Here is a 19319-nt window from a genome sequence, read left to right as displayed (position 1 = left end):
CAACGGGTGAAATTAGTTAAGGAAAGAAATTTCTAATTAAAACCCTTCAAAGTAGCACAGAAGAGGTAAGTACATAGAAGTTATTTAAGGAAAACAGTCAATGGTACATGCTTTGTGCCAAATATGGTAAGGGAATCAATTAAACAGCCATGAAACCAAAGATTGCAAGTTCAATTGAATGAACCAAGTCAAGAAAGGTAAAGGAGGTTCAATCGAAGGAAAATCAGTGATAGTTCATCAGCCTTATTAAGGGGATTTCAGAATCAATCATTTAGTTGGTGAAAACCCTTTTTGAAAGAGAAATTTTCTCATATATAAAGCACACAGATCAAACAAAAAGAGTTGTTAGGTTATAGAAAAGAGTTTAACTCTGAAAGTCTCAGAGTCACAAGCAAATAGGATTTCAAGTTGATTACAGACTCACAGTGATTCTGAGAGCCTAGGGTCCCAAAATGGAACCCTAGTACCACTTGTCGAAGAAACCCCAAAACCTAGGGTTTTGTATAGAGTCAGACAATAGAAGATGAGCAAACAAGTCCTTGAAAAGAGGCTTAGAAGTCTCTTTCAAAGATTACGAGAGACAAAATACACAAACAAGTTCAGAAGAAAGAGATGGTACTAGTTTTGAACAATAGTAGGAAAAAAATATGCTTAGTAGGAACACGAACAGGGTTTAGTAGAGTGAACAAAATCATAGAATCCACACATAGCAAACAACACAAATTAATGTGCGAGCATAAGATTAATAACAAAAGATAGAAGAGTCATGCATAATAGGACAGAAACAAGAGAGCAAACTTATGCATAATAAGAAGAAAACATGCGAGCAAAAACACACATAAAGAAAGAACAGGAAGAATCAAAAAATATTTGAAGAAACCTTTTCAGAAACCCTAAAATCGAATTTGAACGATTTTGAAAAGGAAATTTGGGAAAACCTTTAAAATGTCAAATAACGCTCAGGCATATCACAAATCTAAAAGAAGTAAGCAAGTACAAAACCTCAAGCGGCTTAGAGTTGCAGAGAAAAACCCTAGAAATGAGAAAGGTCTTGAGGAAGGCCAGATCCTGAGTCGAGAAGACTCGTATTGCTGGAACATGCCGGAAAATGGCCGGAGAAGCCATGGATCTACAGATCCGAGAAGGTCTGGAGAGAATCGTTGAAGTCAGGCTCCACAGCCTTGATTAGCCTAGTTTTAATGGCGTGAGAGGGTTAGTACAAGCCATTCATGGCCTGAAACACCATGGATTCCGGTGAAAACATGGTAGAATTAGGTAGGGGCGATTAGGGTTTCAGAGTGTTGGAGAGTGTTTGAGAGACGAGGGGTTTCAAAGGCGGCGGCCTGGTAAAAGTGATTAGGGTTAAGGGGGGTTGGTAGAATTAAAAAGGAAAGAGTGAATAAGGGTCGTTGATCTCAGAGATCAAAGGCCATGATGAAAGGGGAGTCGGGGGGTTAAATTAATTGGGTCAGGGGCGGGTTAAATCGAAATTGGGCCGGTCAATTTAGAATTTGAAATTGGGTTAATTGGGGAGGCTGTTTTGGGCTAAAATTGAAACCAAATAGGGTTAGATTTCAAATAGCCATCTTTTCCCCTTTTTATTTTATAAAAATAGCAAAATAATTTCTGAAAATAAATTAAAGGTACTAAGTTAATTAATAATATTAAATTAAAAATTTTGGAATAAATTTTGTAATTATAAATGCAATTAAATCTTAACATAGGCTAAAATTGCAATTGTGTGCAATTTAATTTTAAAATACTCAATAAATTTGTAAAAAATGTGAAAAATTACCCTTAGTTATATTTTGGTATAAATATGAGGATGATAATTTTGAGAATAGTTACTGATTTTTGTGCTGTTAAAAAATAGAAAATAAATTGATTTTAAAAATCTTTAAAAATCAGAAAAATACCAAAACTCTTGGGCATGCTTATATACGCATGTACATGCTATTTTGAAAGTATTTTGTATATAAAAATACATAGGGAAAAATTGGGTATCAACACCATGAACCCGAGGAACTTTCCCGAGTTGACCCCGAAAGCACACTTCGTTGGATTTAGCTTCATGTTGTACTTCCTCAATATGTTGATGGTTTCCTGCAAATGTTTCAAATGGCCCTCTGCTCGCAGGGACTTAAACAACATGTTGTCAATATAAACCTCCATTGATTTTCATATTCGTTCTTCGAACATCCGGTTAACTAGGCATTGATATGTGGCACCAGCATTCTTTAGCCCAAACGGCATCACGTTATAATAGTAGGTTCCGAATTTTGTTATGAAAGAAGTCTTTTCTCGATCGCCCTGGTCCTTCTGAATTTTGTTGTACAAGGAATAAGCATCAAGGAAACTCAGTATCTCGTACCTGGTCGTCGCGTCGATTATTTGGTCGATGTTAGGCAAAGGGAATGAATGTTTTGGGCATGCCTTGTTTAGAACATTATAACCTACACACGTTATAAGCTTGTTTCCCCGTTTAGGTACGACTACTACGTTAGCTAACTAATCTGGGTATTTAACTTCCCGGATGGAACCTATTTTCAAAAGTTTAGATACCTCGTCTTTGATGAACGCGTGTTTGATCTCGGACTGCGGCCTTATTTTTTGTTTGACCGGGTGAAACTTTGGATCCAGGATCAATTTATGAGTCGTTACCTCCGGTGGGATCACTATCATATATAAATGGAACCAGGCGAAACAATCAGCATTAGCTTTAAGAAAATCAATAAGTTTTTTCCTGAGCTCGGGAGTTAGTCTTGTGCCCAGGTATAACTTTCAATCCGGTAGGTGCTCGATCAGTATAACCTTTTCCAATTCCTCGATTGTTGACTTAGTGGCATCAATGTCATCAGGTGCTATAAAAGATCTTGGGATGCCATAATCATCTTTTTCGCACGCTATATGCTCATCATATGTTTCCGGCACGGTTGAGGTCGGTATCATTGATAGCTATTTGGTTTCCTTTGCTTCGGCCAGTTCCCTACTTTTTGATGTCGAAAGCACAGGCACTGGGATTACTTCATCGACACTGAATATCTCCTTAGCAGTCGTTGTTCTACCAGACTATTTTGACTCCTCCCGGAGTGGGAAATTTCAACGCTTGATGTAAGGTTGAAGGCACCGCTCTCATGCTGTGACCCCATGGCCTTCCAAATAAGGCATTGTACCTCATATTCCCTTGATACATAGAACTTTGTTTCCTGGGTGGTCCCGGCAGTGTTTACCGATAAATTTATTTCACTCTTCATCATCTCGCACTTCGTGTTGAATCCGTTCAACACCCGGACCGCCGATACGATTTGGTCCAACAATCCCAGTTGTTTTACGACCCTCCATCAAATGATGTTGGCCAGGCTACCTGGATCAATCAAGACACATTTAACTTGAGATGTATTGATATGTATGGATATTACTCATTGTGAGGGTGGATGATGCCCTCGGCATATCCATCTCTGAATGAGATGGCCCCTTTCGAGACATAATCTGGGGTGTATTTTTCCCTTGTGATAGAAACTTGTGTGCGTTTTATCATTGGCCCTTGGGGAACATCCGCTCCCCCAATGATCATGTTGATCACGTGTTGGGGCTCCTCTTTTTTGGCTTGTTTGTTGGCGTTCTTGTTTCTAAAATAATTTTTGATCCGTTAGCTTAGGAATTCTCGAAGGTTCCCATTATTCAATAATCGAGCTACTTCTTCCCTTAGCTGTCAAAAATCTTTGGTCATACGACCATGAGTACCGTGGTACTTACACACCAAGTTATGGTCCCTCTGGGCGGGATCGGACTGCAATGGCCTAGGCCACTTGGTCTCTTTGATGCGCCCTATAGCCGACACTATACTTGCAGCATCCACATTGAAATTGTACTCCGGCCTTGGCTCCTGGTCAATGATTCTCTTAGATCTATCGTTCGCTCTGTTGGGGTAAATAGACCCCGAGGGGGTCCTACAGTGACCACCGAGTACCCCACCAAGTTTTGCTTCAATTGTTGAGAAGCCATGGAACTTCGGGGGTTGAGCCCTTGAGTAAACGCCTGAACAGCCCAATCATCCACGACCATGGGTAGGTCCATGCGTTCCATCTGGAACCTCAACACGAACTCCCTAAGCATCTATTTATCTCTTTGCTTGACTTTGAAAAGGTTCGACTTCCTCGTCTCGACCTTGATGGCACCGGCATGGGCCTTAACGCATCCGCGAGCATAGCAAAAGAATCAATAAAATTCAGAGGCAAGTTGTGATACCATATCATCGCTCTTTTGGACACGGTTTCCTCAAATTTCTTCAACAACACCGGTTCAAATTTGTTGTCTTCTATGTCATTTCTCTTGATTGCGCATGTATAGGAGGTTACATGCTCTTTTGGATCTGTGGTCCCATTTGTCACGATCCAAAATTCACTAGTCGTGATGGCATCTATTCCAACCCGCTAGGTAAGCCAACTAATAACTATCTAATTTTCGAAATATTAATAAGACGATTAAACAAAGGAATCATCCGAATCTTATACATTCCCAAGGACCGGTAGTACAAATCATGAGCTTCTAAGAATAGAATTTACAAAGCCGATATTAAGCAAATACATCTTCTGTTTGAAAAGTACATAAACAGAGTTTGATAAATCTAAGACTACCATGAACAAGAGGCAGCCACAATCGGAACACAGGTACGTCTTCAATCCGGCAACCATCGAGCACAGCAACAACAACAGCTAACATCTGCACACAACGTGCAGAAGTGTAGTATCAGTACATTCGACCCCATGTACTGAGTAAGTAACAAACCTAACCTTAGGTTGAAAGTAGTGACGAGCTTGAACAAAGGTCAGGTCCAACACCAATAGACAACAACAGTTCATAACAGCATAAAGCATTTAAATAAAGAAGTAACTCAGAGATAAAATGCTTATCTTTTTCATAGTTCCGAAAATAGTTCCGTTTTTCAAGTATATCAGTGAAAATCCACTCCTTCACCGAAAACATCGAAAATGCAAGTAAGTTTGAAAATTGGGAGTTTTTTCCCCAAAAATCCTTTCAACGGTAAATATGATGTTTCATTTTATCTCCAAGTAGCAAGTGCAAAAGTACCTCTCTATGCCCATATGTCAATATATGTGAAAAGTCATGAATGACGTGATACCGTACGACATGATAAAAATGCATATCTATGACGGTATGTCATGTGCATGTCAAATGCGATGGGACTCAGTAATAAAAACATATGTATACTCTCAGAGTATCAATTCACTCAGTCCTCCCAATCACTCAATCCTCCCAAATCACTTGGCAATCGGCAATCGTCAATTGCACTCAGTAGGTACCTGCGCTCACTGGGTGTCTGTACAGAATCCGAAGGGGCTCCTATAGCCCATGCGCTATATATCAAGCCAATCATGGAATAAATCAATGAAACATGTCGTGCAGACCGATCAAATAAATATCCTCACAATCAGACCCTCGGCATCACTGAGTCATCAATCTCTCCAGTTTCTCGGGCTCTCAATGTCATGAAACTATCCCGACAACAATGATATGATGTATCAAAAAATAACAACTGAGGCTGAGATACGATATGGATGCATGAATATGACTGAGTACGAAGTATCAATGAAATCAGTGAGATGACAGTAAGAAACGACCACTATGGGTCCTAACAATATCAGCATAAAGCCTAAACATATCTAGCATGATTGACAGCTCAGTTACTTTATCACATGGTGAAAACACATATATCAACAAAAATAGGGCCATTATACAATGCCATAGGAACATCAGAGTCCCAATTCACAGGGTGCACGCCCGTCACCTAGCATGTGCGTCACCTCAATATCAATCACATAACGCGTATTGCGGGGGTTTCATACCCTCAGCACTAAGTTTAGAAGAGTTACTTACCTCGAACGAGGCATTACCAATGCCAAGCAATCCAAGTGATGCTCCAAAGATTCCATCACGCGCATTTCGACCTACGAACGGCTCGAAACTAACCAAAACAACTCAAATACATCAAATAAGGCTAAGGGAACCAATCCAATCAGAAAAGATCAGTCTTGAGCCAAAAACTCGAAATCGATCAAAAGTCCATCCCGAGCCCATACCTCGGAACACGATAAAACTCACAAAATCCGACAATTCATTCAGTTATGAGTCCAACCATACTAATTTCACTCAATTCCGACTCCAAATCGATGCTCAAAACTGAAAATTTCATATTATCAAACTTTAGGCCAAATTCCTCTACAAAATTCCTCAACCAAAAGCTAAAATCAAAGATAGATTCATGAAATATAATCAAAAACGAGTAGAGAACACCTACCCCAATTCATATGGTGAAAATTTCTTCAAGAATCGCCTCAATCCGAGCTTCATAGCTCCAAAAATGCAAAAATAGCTGAAACCCTCGAAATAGAGTATTTTATATTCTGCCCAGGCCAACTCTTTCGCGAATGCGGGATAACCATCGCGTTCATGATGAACAAAACACAAGCCACCAAAATGCTCTATGTGTTCACGGCACAAGCCTCGCGAATGCGATACACACTAGAGACGGACATATGCGAACACGGCACAAGCCTCGCGAACGTGATGAAGAAAGATCCTCCACTCCAGCCCCCAGCTCAACTCTACGCGAACGCGAAGAAGACTAGCCCCAACTCTTCGCGAATGCGGACCAATATTCGCAAACGCGATGAAGCAAACGCCACTGCCATTTAAATACACTACGCATTCACAACTCTTGCCTCGCGAACGCGGTGAAGGACTGAGACACCAGACACCAAAATACACCAACACAGAAAACATGAAGAAATATAGCCCAAAATCAATCTGAAACACGCCCGAGCCCCTCGGGACCCCGTCCGAATATGCCATGTCCTATAACATAAAACGGACTTAGTCGAGGCCTCAAATTATATCAAACAACGTTAAAAACACGAATCACACCTCAATTCAAAATCAATGAACTTCAAACTTCAAACTTCCATAACCGATGCCGAAACCTGTCAAATCACGTCGGATTGACCTCAAATTTTGCATACAAGTCACATTTGACATTACGGACCTGTTCCAACTTCCGAAATCGGAATTCGACCCCGATATCAAAAATTCCACTCCCTGTCAACCATTCCAAAATTCCAACTTTCATCATTTCAAGCCAAATTCTACTACGGACCTCCAAATCTCAATCCGGACGCGCTCTTAAGTCCAAAATCACCCAACGAAGCTAACAGAACCATCAGAAATCCATTCCGAGGTCAAATACTAAAAGTCAAACTTGGTCAAACCTTTCAAATTTTTAAAGCTTCTAGCTCAGAATCATTCTTCCAAATCAATTGAATATTAAGAAAACCAAAATCGACGATTCACATAAGTCAAAATGCATCATACGGAGATACTCATGCCCGAGAACTAGCGAGCGAAGTGCAAATGCTCAAAACGACCGGTCGGGTCGTTACACCATTATACTTGGGAATGTCGGGCATTCAGAATCTCTCTCTTCAGGATTGGCTTCGGCGCTGCACTCCGGGGAAAGGCTTCTGAATAATTTTTTAGAATCCGGCCCCTTCAGTATCAGAGGCGCTCCGGGATCTGATCGACCTTGGAATTATAAGCTTCCACCTTCTTGTCGTTGACCTCTTAAATTAAAGAGAGAATAAACGATCAAACCAATTGCGATGTAACAATCAAGCCTTGTTTTAAGTTGAACACTGAAAACTGGCTCTCATCGAGCCCGTGATATGAGCTTGGTTGCAATTAAAGAAGAGAGTAACTTAAGAACACTTTGAATAATAGCTAGAAGATACAATTGAACTTGTATTGCTTTGATGTGCGTGTCAATATTTAAAATGAAAAAGTTCTCCCCTTTATATAGTAGGGAAATTTCAATAGTCTAAAATAAGGTAAAAACCTTCTTTTTCGGTAAATATCGATCCGCAGTTGATATCGGACGGGATTTGTGCTGTAATATCCCGTTGAGGACGAGTATTACGGCTCCCTGCTCGTCATGCTCAACCTTTTCTCTTTTTCCTTGGTCTCAAAACTTTTACTTGGTCTGGATCCATTGTTTAGCCGTGCCCAATCCCGGATGCACCGTTCATCCCCCCGGCTCCGAAAAGAGGGACCCTTCGGCTTCGCTCGAGATTGCGTTAGATCATGCTTCACTCTCGTTTTTTTTTTTTTGGGGAATCGGGGGTAACATTATCCTCTATTTTGCCCGTACACAAATTCTTCCATAATTAATGAACATCATAGGCATCATTATAAGAAAAGACTTGCACCAAGGAAAATTGGCTAATAACAGCCGAAAAAATTGAAGTCATCAGCAATCACTAATAGCCTAGCCGTATGACCAGATTTCAATCCAATCGTTAAAATACGTTTAGTTACTAAATGTCATTCCGGTCGTACAAACTTTAGATTGTTAGAAGTGCTTTCAGTGACCGAATTTTACTTTGCTAATTGTTTGTTATCTTTAAACAACCAAAAAACTTTATCATTGTATGTTATTATTGGAAAGATATAAAACTCACTATATATCTATATATACAAATACACACCCAAAACATACAAAATAATCAATATTCATATAAAATTAATAATTAATTACAGAGAACAAAAGCAGCCGAATATCACAAATATAGTTCTAAGTTCTAAAATTGCACTGTATTCGTCGTATTAGTCAAGTCCTATCAAAAGAGAAAATTGGATTGTAACATGTACAAACGGAACTTCTTTAAATAACTACACCAACAAAACAGAAAAGAGGTTCCTTTGGTGCTTCAGTTGCACTTTTCGAAGACGGATTTCTTCAAACTTCAAATCCTTCTGTTAAAAGAACAAATTCATATTAGTTTAGTAAGACAACTACTAAAGGCGGCAAGCAAAATTTAAATGGACTTTCCAAAGAAAGCATCAGAATTTATTCGACAAGAGAACTCCAGGATGCGCGTCTCGACTAATTAATTGCTACTTCCTAATCTCCCATCAGCACAAGTACTTTGGCAAGTTCCCACATTGATAACAGCTTGAATCACTATTCCAACATGCAACATCTCTATAAGGCAATTTGTCAGAAACCTCTGAGCGTTATCTCTGCTGGACGCTGGTCTCTCATGGTTTTCACCAACTTCATGATCACTAGGCCACACGCTTGGGTGCATGATTGATCTGCAATATACTTAATTCATTTCTGTAAGTTACATTTTCCTGGTTACGGCTGTCAGCATAGACGCCATCATAATTTTTGATTTTTCACAAAGCAATGAAGGATATCAAAGGTATTTCATATTGATTTATATAAAGTATGGTAAACTACACCCTGGATGTTCTAATCTGTCATAGCAAAATTTTGTCCGGAACGTTAGCTCGTATCATTAGGAACGGGAGAATCTGGCTGCTGGAGCATAAAAGGGCAGCCCGGTGCATTAAATTCCTGCTATGCGCGAAGTCCAGAGAGGGGCCCGACCACAAGGTCTAATATTACACAGCCTTATCTGCAAGAGGTTGTTTCCATAGCTCGAACCCATGACCTTCCTGCTGAAGTCTAGCATACGGATATCATGTCTCTTCTGTTCAATCTATTGGTATATGGATTTTAGGCTCCCTACTCTTCCTGTTCACTGCTTAACATATGCAATTCCATCACGTTGGAAAGATATGAGCCCCCTTGTTTTGTCATCGCAGTTCTAAATCATATGGTATTTTTTTAGAAAAGGAGAAAGAATAAAACCTGTCCTCAGATGTCATGAAGGACTGCCAGAACCTTCAGTTCAGCAGGAGCTTATCAAAAGATTGGTTGGGATCTAAAATGCTCGCCAGTTCCCTCTGTAATAGAATCCCACTATCATGTATGCCTGATGCCTAACTCATTGTTGTGTACTCCTTATGATCCTTCTTCCTCAAGCTCATAAGTGATACGAGAGGTTGAGAAATCGAGAAAGAGAAGAATGCCAGCACAAGGAAACTTGTCTGTTGAAATAACGAGAGAAATTCTGTAGGCAATCAACAAAAAGATCTGACGCCCACATATTACCAGAATAGCACAAGATCAGGAAATTTGTACCATAACCAATAACAAAAATCTAGAGGCAATTTCTAGCCATGATATACCCTCATGAACCTCATTCATAACATAAGCAACCCATAACAAACAGGATTTTATTTGTAACAAATTGGATATGTACGTTTTCTATTATCCAAATAGAGAGGAGCACTTGAAAAAGTACTTTAGATTGGTGTCTCAGTCATGAAAGTCAAGCCCATTGATGGCATCACGTTAGTCACTTTACCTAAAACTTTTCACCGGTTATTTTTCCTTGACAGAAATTACAAATATTTCAAACAGCATTATGACAGACTGCCTGTGCTTCCGATATGTGAGAACTATGTTTAGATGCTTGGACCATAGAGGGAAAAAATGGGTATTCGAGACTACTTTAGTCTTTTTAACTTTTATATACCTTAATCAGTTGTTCCACCTAGCTGAGCACACAGAAGTAACATAATGGAAACATGCCACAAAAGAGGCAAAACAAGAAAATGGACAAAATAATGGAAGCTGCAGAGACAAGAATTCATCTCCAAAGCTCTTTGAGTTCATGAAATCTGAATTCCACACGATGCAATGCCCCAGTAAAAGCAATCAAAGCTAAAACATATAATGCATGAAGACCATAACAGAGATGATCCACGCAGTCCCCATGTGGCATAGGTAATTTAGAGGCTTTATTATATAAATAACTACATCAAACAAACCCTGTATTAATCTCACAAAGGCTTTCTTACATTAATAAGTGTAGCAAAGCTTATTATCAATAGTGGGGATTACTGCAAATGAAAGTAACATAGATAATTTACATGCCAAGGAGACATTTTGAAAAGAGAAGAAGAAAAACAATCAACAATTGAAAATCAAAATCGTTCTGCAATTTTCTAACAATTATAAAAGCCAATTATCCAAATTTAGATTGAGTTAACATCATTGAGCCAAGGGTCTACAGGAAACAGCCTCTCTAAAGTCAGCGTTGACACTATCCTCCCCAGACCCCACTTATTGGGTTTGTCGTTATTGTAGATTGAGTTAAAATCAGTAAGTTCTCACTTGGTAATGAAAGTCAAATAATTTGTTCACACACTTGCACAAAGTTTCGCCATGACTCAACTGAAAGATAGACTAACCAAATAGTGAAACACAAAATTAAAATACTTAAAGTATTACAACTGAAAAGGTGTAGGTTTACAAGGCATACTTCCCATATGTTTTCATTTTTCATTATCTTTAACAAAATATTAATATTTCAAGAAGAAACTCAAAAGGATACTTGTTTATAAAACTCAAGTTGAAGATTCTTACAGGCAACACCAGCTATCCAGGCCAAGAGAATCGGTGGAAGAAAAATATAGGATGATTTAATTGTTGGCAGACATCTCCAGAAACATCATGCATAACAAGAAAATAAGGTTTTCAATGTGACCTGCATCAATAATAGCACAAAGAAAAAGACCCTCTGAATGCTAGTTTTTCAATATCTCCTAAGAAAAAAAGTAGAAAGGAGAGAGAGAGAGAGAGAGAGAGAGAGAGAGAGAGAAGGAGGCAAAGAAAGAGAAGTACAGAAAAGACACAGTAGATGAGTTTTTTCTTTTTATTTCAGCTGCCACACATCATTAGGAGGGTTAACCGACCAGGCAGTTTTAGTTATACCTTATCTCAAGGTCGGTGTAATATTCAAAGATAGTCCAATATTTTATTTTCCTCTGGAGATCTGCAGTTGTTTTCTATTCCATTACTTTCTTCCAGGAAATGGGTGATGGGGTGAGGAGGCTGCATAATTCTACAGCTTCTCAATTAAATAGTGATCAGGCTAATGTTACTTAATCATCTCATCAATCAGAAAGAACAAAAGTTTCTGATGATTTCTTAAAGAGATTAAACTTACTTCACAAATATATAATAGAGTTGGAACACTTGTGTAATATGGCAGCTCAACAGCAAACAAAATAAAATGGACCTTCACTCCATTCTGGAAGCGAGGAAGACTGTATATATTCTACAAAACAATCAAGTAAACACCAGATAAAGGCAAAAGCAAGAAGTTTGAAGACCAATTCATATTCGGTTTATGGATTGAAGAGTAAATAACCTGCCCATAGATAGCAAGACCTCCACCAATGCCTCTTTCTGAACTTCGGAAAATTGAGGGAGATCTGCAGAAGCCAATACGAATATTACATGGAAAATTAAAATCTAGTCCCCCTAGGGTTAAACAAGTTACTGGGATTGTGATACATGGATTAATAATGCAGGGATTGTAATGTAAAGATAATTTTTTATCGGGCACTTGGTTCATTGTATTATAAATTGGATATACAGTGTACAACTTAAACTTGTGTTTGGTTTAAAACTGAATAAGGGTTTAGAAAAGGGTTTGAGGAGATCCGCAAGGGTAGTTTTGGCATTTTGAATGCTTTATCAATGTATACTGTAATCATGATATTGTTAAACATGAATTGATGTATAAGTTATACATGGATTGGATACGTTGAGACTGAAATTAGTAACCAAACTATGGATAAAACAATGCAAGTTTTTATACCATAACTATTTGAGCTAATACATCAAACCAAACAACTTCTTAATGTTTTGGGATATTAAACTGGAGTCTGAAGTATAACCCCTATAAGGGAAAGGAAATAGTAGCTACCACAATGGACAATAAGAGATTGAAGCTTCGCAAAAACTTGAATTGCCACAACCCAAAAGCTACCGTCTTTAGGCCTAGGAATCTTGTGAATCAGGTAAGGTAATGTCGCTTACAGGAAAAGTGAGGAAACTCAAGTGGTTAATGGCAACATCTTATGTAACCTGAAAGGAAGTAAAAGCTAAAGCATTGAATGGATATACATACTAATGAAACTTTAAACAATAACTGTGTAAATTAATCATAAAAAGCTCCAGCACAAGAAAAATTGAAGTTGGATTTACTTGATGAATACATAAACGACAAACATTCAGTGAGCATCTCATTATTGTAATGGCACACATGTATATTAAAAGTTGCGTTAAATGTTAATAGTAGAACACAATCACATACCTACACATGCAAAAAGCATAACAACAACTATTACTACTACGCCTCGGTCCCAAACAAGTTGAGGTCGGCGAAAAGCACTAAGCCAAAAAGCATTAAGCATAAGGGAAAATAACCAACGGAATGAACTACAAAACCGTAAGACACTCCCAACCTACCAAACCTCCTCTTGTATCACCCTTTACAGTTTTCAAAAAATGGAGCACATTTCTATTATTTTGCTCTCTCCTTCGCTTACATCCTACCCTCTATCACCATCATGCCTCTGGATATGCTATTAGTCTTTGAACCCATACCACCCAATTAAGTAAAGAAAGGGACAAGACAACAAAATTTTGGCAGCTTCGTCCTTACAAATGGGAGCAAGTTTAAGAAGAAAAAAGTTAGGGATGTCGATGGGAAGAGATAGGTATGATTTCACCAGACACATCTCACCTTACCCCATCCCATTATGTTATATTCTACTATGCCATATTAAGCTTTCTTCTTTCATTAGTTTATGTTGTTTATTTTTTTTATCATTACTAATTCTTTTACTAGCCCAGACCCCACACTGATGCCCGTATGTTGTTGTTGCAATTCTTCTACTACGTAAAATTCCTTTTGATGTATCACCATTCAATAACATCATTTTTCTGTAACACATTTTCTTTATCATTTAAGGGAGATAAGCAAAATATCAATTTATTAAAGATGCTAGTTTTACATCCACTATTAGCATAAACCAAAAGAATTGGAAACTTTAAAAGGAATCAAATCAGAAAAGACTTAAGAACCTTAAAGTTCATAATTTTTAACGCCCGTCTTGCCCCATCCTGCTAAGACTTCCCCCGCCTTGCCCCATTGGCATACTCAAAGTGGGAAGAAGACAGGTGGAAGCTAGCTCTACTTATGTATTTTCTTCCCACCTCCATTTTATCCATCTAGTCAGAAGCAATAGATGTTGTAAACACACAAAAATCATAAAATGCACCTTCTTCATCCTGCTTTGTCAAATGATCGAAACAAAAGGAAGCTAGGTTCATATTCCCGAGCTTGATCACTTCCATCTCAACCAGACTCGTTGTAACCACTAGGGGAGCAAGGAGTTCACATAAGAGGATTCAAACATCAAAGATTTGAACCTATAACCCAAAGCAACTTTTGAATCTCCTTTTATCACTAAATTAGGATCTTTCCTTATGTCAAGGAGTTATATATAACCAAAAAATCATTTTTGCCCATATCGCACAATATAATTTCCGGCACAAAGGAGTCAATTGAACCCCCTTGCCTCCACCTAGCACTGCCGCTAGTTATAACTAGGGGCGAAGCTAAGGGGTGCAAGGGAGCTCAATTTCATCCCCTTCGTCGGGAAATTATACAATGGAAATAGGGAAAATATGAATTTTTTGCTTATACATAATAAATTGTTGAATCCAGTATAAGGAAAATTATAGTGAAATGGCAAAAAAGGTTAGAAAATCGTTTTAGGTTATATGTTCAGAGCAGAAGTATAACATTCTTATTTTATTCAAATCCCCTTCTTCAATTCCTAGCTCCACCACTGGTTATAACTCATATTAAGGGGAAAAAGTTTCCAGCAAGATACGATGTTTTCTTGAATTCAGCAGAAATATAAAAATAAAAAAATACCTTCAGTTTGTCAAAGATTCCATCTTCATCAATCAGATAACGCAAGGTAACAATTAAAGCTAAAATCTATTCAAAGGGAGCAAAACAGGAGATAAACTACACCACAATATACTGATTACATCTATTTAGTGAGAAGCAAATATTTTTAGTATATGCAGCCTTATAAACTTAGAGGCTGATGGATTTAGCTGAAAAAGATAGAAGATCAACGACACTACCGAAATTGAAAGTGCTATATAGTGCATAATCACTTGGGCACCCTCCTTTGCTAGAACAAGCTGCCATATTTACTCTCCTGTTGTTTGGTTGCTGCTTCTGTAATGGCCATCAAGTGTTTGTTGAAATGTCTACGGGAAGAAAGGATTTAATTCTGTGGAATCTGTGTCCCAGTTTTTGTCAACAAGCTACTCTTGGAAAGCACCTGTTTAATTTTTACCCAAATGCTTGATCGGTATCAAGGAAAAGCCATGATCAATAACATCACATTTAATCAGAAAGCGACTCTCCAACCTTACAATTTCATGCATAATTTTATTGCCAGAGGGACTTATTTAGATTCACCATTTTTTTCCAACATTATTTTCACAAATAGAATCAACTAGTGCATGCTCATATCATTCCTTTTGATTGACAAGTAAAGAATCATTAAGTTCACAAGAATCATGACTTTCACCTAAAAGTTACCGCCAAGCTCATTCAGAGAAAAGAGAGTATTAAAGGTTAGCCATTTTACCTTGATTTGCGTCCAAATAATCTTCCTTACCTTTTTTGAGATTGAATAATCTACCTTACTTTATCAATATCATGTATTACCTCTTGCTCTTTTGACAATGAAGTTTCAGATTTGGTGTTTTGCAACAAAAGATATATATCAGGGTATCGATCACTCCTTATAGAAAACGCCTCATAGTCAAACTATATATATCCATTGAGCCTTCACTCTTTCCTCATCAATCAAGAATCTACTAAACTCTTCATTTGTTTGTTCTCATCTATCATCCAAGAATTTTTCACAAGAAAATAGATGGCTAAACTTTCCCAACTCACCTCTAACACACTCCAAGCGACCTTCTGCATTTTGCTCCTAGCCCTCAGCTTTGGCTGTGTCAACTCAGCAAGAATCCTTGATGATGTGCGTCCGCTGTCTAATCCATCATGAATGGTTGATCCTGTTGTGGCTACTGTGGTGGCACCAATTGCCACATTTCCAAGTAACCGGTTACCAACTACTGTCACTACTTCTGATACCACCTTAGCACCTGTTGCTGATCCCTCCATCCCTGCTTCCACATGGCTCCTCCAGCAGATCTACTGGCTGAATCAGGTTCGTCCGGGGCAGTGCCAGTAGCTACCTCCATCACTGAAACACACTACTTTCCTCCAAAGTGCATTCTCTTCCCTTCCTATATTTCCATAGTCATTTCATCAATAAGCTATTGTAGTGCCATGTTTAAATAATCCATTCCTTTTAGGCCTCAATTAGCAACAAGCTAACACTGTCCTACAAAAAAATGTGGCAACAACAACGTAGTTAATGGGTGGAAACTAACAGCCAGCCTTTTGTAACAGCTGGACGGCTTCCTGCTGGCTTGTCCCTTCACCAGCTCACCTTTGGCTCAATCTGTTGTTGACAATGAAATAACTGAGGTGCATGAACTGGGATCATCTGTTCTTTGCAAGGCACAAGGACTTTACTCCATGAGATCTTCGAATGGCACCAGCCACACTTGAGCCTCGAGTCCTCGACAGCACATTTTGGAGTTCACAGGACAGCCTCACCTATTTCTCACATTGCCATCATTGGAGGGACTGGCAAGTATGAGAATGCTAAAGGATATGCCACTGTTGAGACTCTTCCTCATGTAGATCAACATACAACAGATGGAGTAGAAACAATAGTCACTTCACTATCTACATCACCCTTTAATGAGTGCCTCTTATAGCTAAGGTGGTATTTCACCCTGTTTTACTTCTGAATGCACATAAAGGTGGTATTTCACCCTGTTTTATTTCTGAATATATATACATTATGTACCTTGAAGCATGTAATTGAATGGTTAATTGTGTCGATGATACTATGATCCATATCAGAACTATTAAACTCAGTCCAAAAATGGTGTATCCAATTTGGATTTTCATTTTGCCATCACAATGTCGATGGTTATGAAACATATAAATAAACAGTGAAGGGATAGAGCAGTCACAAGGCAAGTAGTTTGTAGCATTCACTGTGGTTGCTACAAATAGAAGAAGAAAAACTCTAATAGTTAATAAAAAGCAGGAATTAAAAGCATAATCTCCTCATAATTGAAATTTTATTTTTGTATCTAGCCTCTGCCTTTAAAAATATTGTACAACTGTAAATATTTCGTTATTTACACCAGTTCTTTCTGCATACATCAGCTCGGGATATTCTACACGAAAAAACGCAATCCTTCAAAAAATTTGCACCAAGTGTCTCAACAGTATGAATGGAAATCCTTCAAAGTCTCTTTGTTTTATCGAAATTGAAGGAACACATAACAAGATCCCATACTTACACAACAAAACTGCCATTGGAAGACACTACATCTACCTGCTCCGATATTGTGCTAACGATTGGAAGAGGTTCAAGGAGGAAGTTGTTGATGCTAGTGAGGAAGAAAGGAACAATATACAGTGGAATGCATCCACTTCCGCTTCTGCAGCTTATCTCACAATGACATTCAACAACAACAACAACTACCCAGTATATTCCCACACAGTGGGGTCTGGAGAGGGTAATACATACACAGGCCTTACCCCTACCCGAAAGGGCAGAGAGGCTGTTTCTATCTCACAATGACATTGCGTACCATAAACCTAAAATTAGAACAGCAACAAACCCAGCATATTACACAGGATAAACCTTAAATTAGAAGACCGATTTAATTGTTGTTAAGGCAATTGTCAAAGATCGATTAATGAAGTGTACTTAACACGACATTTACCATTACTTTTGCCAATTTTTACCTTTATTTAATGTGTGTATATATATGGTATAGGTAATTAAGAGTTGTGCTTCATTGAATCAGTCACCACCAGAAATTAATCAAGTGATTATCTTGCTCAAATTAAATGCAAATCAACAAATTATTAACTTAAAATAGGGAGTAAATGCATACACAAACTAGCTCTCTTAGCATAGAAAAGATGAGCAAAGGAGCATATTCAATTAATTGACGATTAAATAGTGTTAGTCGAAAACCAAGAACCAACATTAAAAAACCTGTATAAGGAACCAGAATTATAGAATATCCAAGTCTAACATGCAATTCAGATACATAAATATAGGATCCTCTACACTAGTCACTAAGGAACCAGAAATATAAATATCCGAGGTTAACATGCAATTCAAGATAAATAATATAGGATCCTCTACACCAGTCACTCGTACAGACAAGAGACGAGATGATGATAAAAGGGGTCTGGCCATCTCAATAAACCACTTCCTTGCCCATTTTTGATGGTTTACATATTATTTTCAATTTAGGAGATGCCATAGGGAACCCCACCACCTCCTTAAAGATCTCCGAGCATTGGCTTTCATGAACTCTTTCTGCATCTTCCAGAAGGATGGCCTCCTGGAGTAAAGGTGCAGATGCAAGTATAAACCTTACAAAGAGCATTTTGGTTCTTGAACCACTCATGAATGGTTACGGTTTATCGCGTGTTTCATTTGTTGTTGGCAGTATATGTAAGTGTTGGAATAAGACTTTAGCTAATAAAAGGTATATCATATGATTTCACCTGAGGTTGCAAGTATGGGTTATTACAGCTGGTTCGGGTTTATTCTGGGTATAGATGTGAGGTTCTGATATTGTGTATGATTTCGGAAAGTGCAATGTGGTTCTATGGTTTATGGTTTAAATGGACTGCGAAATTTCAGCTATATTGAGTTGTCGGACCTATATGAGATAGGGTGGCGGGGGATCACCCTGGGTATATGATTGGTAAGGGCATTCAGCTATTGGTTGGCTTCTAGAACAACTTTGGGTACGCTCGAGGACGAGCGATGGTTTAAGTTGGGGAGGATGTGACGATCCGACGCGTCGTCTCATGAGTTACCGCTCCGTTTCCCCATTTTATGCATCTTCATGTTTCATTATCAGTATTTGGTGTGTCATAGTTGAATTGGATTGGTTTTGGTAGAAAATGAGACACTTAGTCTCTTTTAAGAAGGCTTAAGTTGGAAAAGTCAACCGGACGTTGACTTAGGAGTTAGAGGGCTCGGATGTAATTTCCGATGTTTCGGTTAGCTTAGGGAGATGGTTTGTGACTTAGGAGTGTGATCGGAATTGATTTCGGAGGTCCAGTGTAGAATTAGGCTTGAATTGGCGAAGTTAGTATTTTGGCGAATTCCGGTTGATGGGTGAGATTTTGATCCGAGGGTCGGAATGGAATTCCGAGAGTTGCTGTAGCTTTGTTGGGTGATTTTGGATATGTTTGCAAAATTTCAGGTCATTCGGACGTCATTTGGTCGGGTTTTTGATCAAATGCGTGTTTCGGAAGTTTTTAAAGAATTTAGGCTTGGATTTGATGTAATTTGATGGTTTTAGCGTTGTTTGACGTGTTTTG

The 19319-nt window shown here is 38.5% G+C and overlaps 1 long non-coding RNA gene across 8 annotated transcripts; it reads right to left on the bottom strand.

The window, feature by feature from the left end:
• LOC109234477 lies at positions 8562-17470 on the bottom strand. Of its 8 annotated transcripts, none has more exons than XR_002069219.1 (7): positions 14942-17470; positions 12702-12862; positions 12141-12204; positions 11937-12047; positions 11354-11474; positions 9731-10015; positions 8562-9620 (listed from the first exon to the last, which is right to left on the bottom strand). It is a non-coding gene; the product is annotated as an uncharacterized LOC109234477 (long non-coding RNA). The 8 variants fall into 8 exon arrangements; XR_002069216.1 differs by having other exon boundaries at positions 12702-15144; positions 15771-17470; XR_002069218.1 differs by having other exon boundaries at positions 12702-16224; positions 16333-17470.

The sequence above is a fragment of the Nicotiana attenuata genome, chromosome 11 (assembly GCF_001879085.1).
Source record: "Nicotiana attenuata strain UT chromosome 11, NIATTr2, whole genome shotgun sequence".
NCBI lineage: Eukaryota > Viridiplantae > Streptophyta > Magnoliopsida > Solanales > Solanaceae > Nicotiana > Nicotiana attenuata.
The sequence above is the reverse complement of the archived record's forward strand: the minus strand, read 5'-3'. Positions and strand labels throughout refer to the sequence as shown.